The sequence below is a fragment of the Rhinatrema bivittatum genome, chromosome 12 (assembly GCF_901001135.1).
Source record: "Rhinatrema bivittatum chromosome 12, aRhiBiv1.1, whole genome shotgun sequence".
NCBI classification, from domain to species: domain Eukaryota; kingdom Metazoa; phylum Chordata; class Amphibia; order Gymnophiona; family Rhinatrematidae; genus Rhinatrema; species Rhinatrema bivittatum.
The window spans coordinates 12,417,029-12,421,998 of NC_042626.1; positions in this window are offsets into that span (position 1 = coordinate 12,417,029).

Here is a 4,970-nt window from a genome sequence, read left to right on the forward strand (position 1 = left end):
GCCCCTGGATCACCCCTAATTTATCTGCCTAGAATTTAGCCAGATAAAAGCTGAATATAGCTGGGTAAGCCATTTAGACAGATAACTATTATGTTATCTTTCTAAATGGTTTTTCAATATGGACCTCGTTAAAAGCAAAATGAAAGGAATCAGCATGTGCTCGTAAATAGTACAGCCTTCATTGCCTAACTTTAAAGGACAGAAGAACAAAAACCACTATAATGCAATTAAACTCAGGACAGAACAAAAATTAACATAAAATGCTTCAGCTCTATTAAAATAAGCGAACAGACCCGAGATATTTATTTATCATCGCAATGGTTTATCATCGCAATGGTTTACATGTAGGCACATAAGTAAGTTTGGAGTAAGCGTACTATAGTACATTCTAACCGGTGCCATTAAGTTTCGGTTATATTAACTCATAAAAATACGTACAAATGTTTAGTGATGTAGGTTCTGGCCAGGTGTACCTAGAAGGTACTTTTACAGGTCAAAAAAAAAATCACATTTACTATGTTATCTTATTACATTCATTGTGTACTTAATATGTTAAAATATTGTAATGCACATTTATGAGAATAGTGCTGTGTGCCGGTGCTCTTCTGTTTATTCCAGTGTATTTTCTATTCTCCGGTCTCTTTATAAAAGGCTTGTTTGAAAAGCCATGTCTTTAGATATCGAGGCAAAGGCCATTTCCAAAGGCCAGCTTGAAAAACAAAGTCTTCACCACTTTTGAAAAGCTGATTTGAATAAATTCAGGAAGAGAATTCCACAGTGACGGACCTGTGAGAGAAAAAGCTCTGTCTCCCACCTCCAATAGATGGACAGATTTGTCCTTTCTTGTCATTTCTACAGGGAAAAAATGGGGTCATTAGGAGTCTCTTCTTCCGGTGTCTGCTCTACCATTTCCATAATTATGTTAGGTATATGAGGGGGCTGACTAGCTCAGTGGTTCTATACTCCATCCTGGAATACATCCCCCAAAGACACTACAGTTTTCAAGGTATCCCCAATGAATATGCATGACAGAGATTTGCAAACAGTTGAGGCAGTGTATACAGATCTATCTCCTACATAATCATTGTAGATATTCTGAAAACCAGACTGGCTGAGCAGTAGCTTCAGAACCACTGGACTGATAGGCCTTACAGTCATATTCTCTTTCTGTGGTGTTGGGCAGACATCCCAGTGTCACATAGGAGGTAATTCTCTGGGAATAATGATGTATTTGGACTGAGTGAGGACTGCCAAGTTAAACAGCTTACTATTTGCATGAAATGTCTTAACCATAGGCAAGAAAAGAGGTTGAAAATATAGAATGTATATAGTTCAACTGCATGAAAAACATAGGAACTGTGATATATTAGGGTGAAAAAATGGAGACAGAATAACACCAAAAAGAGAAAGCTATAAAACCAAGAAACAGATAAATTGATAGTTTCAAGGCTTTAGTTCGAGAATGGGCAACCAACCAGTCAGGTTTTCAGAATATCCCTAAGATGCATTAGACATATTTGCATACAATTTAGGCAGTGTGCATGCAAATCTAGCTTGTGCATCTTCATTAAAATCCTGACTGTCCCTGCATGGTGAGATCATGAAGTTTACCCCAGCCTTCCTGGAAATCTAATGCAACTGTACTGCTGATGTTAGAGACCTTCCATTCCAGCTGCAATGGAGAAAAGGGAACATGTTCAGAAACGTTCCAGCTGGGCGATCAGGTGTGACCTGGCAGGTACAAGTCCTCCAGTGCCACTAAACGGACAGGTTTTTAGGTCAGCCCTAATGAATAGGCATGAAATAGATTTGCACATGATTGCCCACACCTAATTGACAGACTGATACAAGTTAACCCGCGATTGGACGCACGTTTTGGACACGCTAGCTTTACCCCTTATTCAGTAAGGGGTAATAGCGCGTCCAACTCCCCCGAGACTAATAGTGCCCACAACATGCAAATGCATGTTGATGGCCCTATTAGGTATTCCCACGCGATACAGAAAGTAAAATGTGCAGCTTGGCTTGCCCAGAGAAATTAGCGCCTACCTTTGGGTAGGCGCTAATTTCTCTGGGCACCAGGAAAATGCACAGAAAAGCAGTAAAAACTGCTTTTCTGTGCACCCTCCAACTTAATATCATGGCGATATTAAGTCGGAGGTCCCAAAAGTTAAAAAAAAGTAAAAAAATTAGAAAAAAAAATTTGAAATAAGCCCGCGGCTCAAACACCAGAGGCTCAGTTTTGCCGGCATCTGGTTTCCGAACCCATGGCTGTCAGCGGGCTCGAGAACTGACACCGGCAAAATTGAGCGTTGGCAGTCAAACCCGCTGACAGCCACCGCTCCTGTCAAAAAAGAGGCGCTAGGGATGCGCTAGTGTCCCTAGCGCCTCTTTTTACCGCTGGCCCTAATTTTAATAAATTAAAATACTGTACCGCGCGCACAGGAGAGTGGCCTGTGTGCGCACCGGGAGAGCGGACGCTCGCCCGCTCTCCCGCGATTTTACTGTTTCGGCCCGTTAGACAGGCTTATTGTACAAATTTCAGCTCTAATTCTTATTTACATATAGTGATGTATTTTATTGGATCTCATGATAGATATTACTCATTATTGTAAAATATCTTCAGCTAGTTTTGCTGGGAGCACATTTTGTAAAACACAGTTCTATTTAAAGAGACTTCAAGTAGCAGCACTGCTCTGCAAACATAGCTGGAGAATGCCTGTTGCCCTGGGAAAAGACCCAGCTATGACATATGTTCACTTATGCTGCTTCCTTGGCTTCTGCTGATCATCCCCAGAGCATCTGAAAGAGGTACCAATGTGATTAGTGCACACATGGATTTTTAGAGGGGATATCACAGAGAGTTCTGTACCAAAGCAATAGGCACATCTGTGTATTAGGAAAATTAGTGTGAACATGCAGGGGGTCTTTAGTGTGGAACACATACAAGGGAGAGCTGGATAATGGCCGAATAATACTGGGTTTGGTTTACTGTGCAGGATCCTTAGAATCACAGCCACTAGACACGGTGAGCTGTATGGAGCACGACAGAAGGTTCCGGTGTTCTAGAACCAATACCCAGAGCTGTGCACAACATTATTCATTTCCTGCTCTGAGAAGAAAGCTGCAGATGGCAGGTGAAATGCATTTCTTTCATAGACACAATGGAAAAAGCCCCTTAGTATGTCTCAGTGTTTAAGGTTGCTGCATGACATATGCATAAATACATTTGAAGGAAAAAAGATGTAGAAATATTAGGAAAAGATACCTTGCTTTATTTTTATTTGTTTACCTACAGGAAACAAGTGATATGGTTGAAGAGCTTTTGCATGAGATGCAGGGATTTTGATTTGCTCAAATCCTGTTGCTGCTGGTCACGGAAGTCCACATCCATAGATTGGGAATTCTCTCTGCTGGATGGGGAGGTGTCAGCTTAGAGTAGATGAGCGCCCTTGATCATAATGTCAGGCACCCCAGGGATTGATGTTTATAATGATCTTATGCCAGTATTTTGGTTCCTGTGACAGATCTGAAAATCACAAAATGAAAACTGTATCTCTCTTAGACACTGGTTTTTTCTCCTAGGCACTAAAATACATCTGTTTTTTTGTAAACGTGTGATTGCTTACTCTACTGAAGGTTTTGTCACAGGTTCCAAAATGTTGGCATACAGTAGATTTATTTCCCTGCTGTTATGGATTTCAAACACTGTGGGCCGCTGCGCAACACGCATTAATGATATCTGCAAGCATTAACGCAAATTAAACAACTGCGGTATCAATCACAAGCAGTTAAGGTGCACAAAATAGATTGCATTAGCATTAATACAAAATTTGTGTTAATGAGGTGAGATGTAAATGTATGCAAAATAACTCACTACCCAGTAGCGTAGTGAAACACTAGACTCATTAAAACACACAAAATGTAAAGCAAACCAAGTAAAACAAAAAATTAACTCTACCTTTGGAAGGTGTAGTTAGGTTTTGCCTCCTTTGTATGGCATTAGCATATGGCCATTAATGCAGTTTTGTGCACTGGCCCCTTTGCATGTCAATAGTAGGACATTGATTTACTCTCTAGCTACATCAGCATGCATTTCATTCAGGCATGGGGCCTCTGATTTTCAATTTTACCCATAAAATTTCCAGAAATGTAAGTTTGTTTTATTTACTTGTGATGTTTGCTACTGGATTTTGTTTGAAATGCCATGGAACAAAAACACTGAACAGACTGAAAAACGGAGCCTGCTTTGAAACACGCGCAGTTCCTTTACTATCACCGGATAGGGCTGATGTGGAAAACTTTGTGACTCTAACGTGCCCAACTTCAAAATTACCATAATGTGCAAAATGGACTGAGCATTTCAGAATTGTACAACCTCTACCCATTAAAGGATCGGGACCTGTGCACCCCTTGACTGGCAGAGTCCACGTTTGCTGCCTTCAGGATGTTATGTGTCCACACGATAGACTTTGAGATCTTGTTAATGTAGTTAAAACAATCAAGAAGCAGTGGGGGCTGGCCTGATGACTAATACTATACTGGGCTCTGGCATATAAGAAATCAATGTTTGATTCCTTCACCCGACTTCTGATCCCTGCCTCGACCAGGGCTGGGAACGCTGCGGAGGCAGCATGTAACTGTGATGGATTTTAACTGTTGCTGTAAACCACCAAGTCCAGTTTTTGTTGTTGTTGTTGTTGTTGAAAAAGGCAGTATAAAAGTATGAACAGAAATGTCACAACCCCCCAGGTCATCGCTCTGGATTCCAGAGCGGGTCAGGTCTGTGACCCTCGCTGAGGACCATTGCTGCAGTGGGGCTGCGGGAGAGTGAGGTTAAATATAGGAATATCCCCAGCTAGTTGCAAATGAATATTCCTAGCACTCATGCCCCGGATGGGGCTCACTGTAACTGAGCTGGAAGCCCAAAAGAGCAGCAGGAATATGTTGGGTTTAAAAAAAAAAAAAGG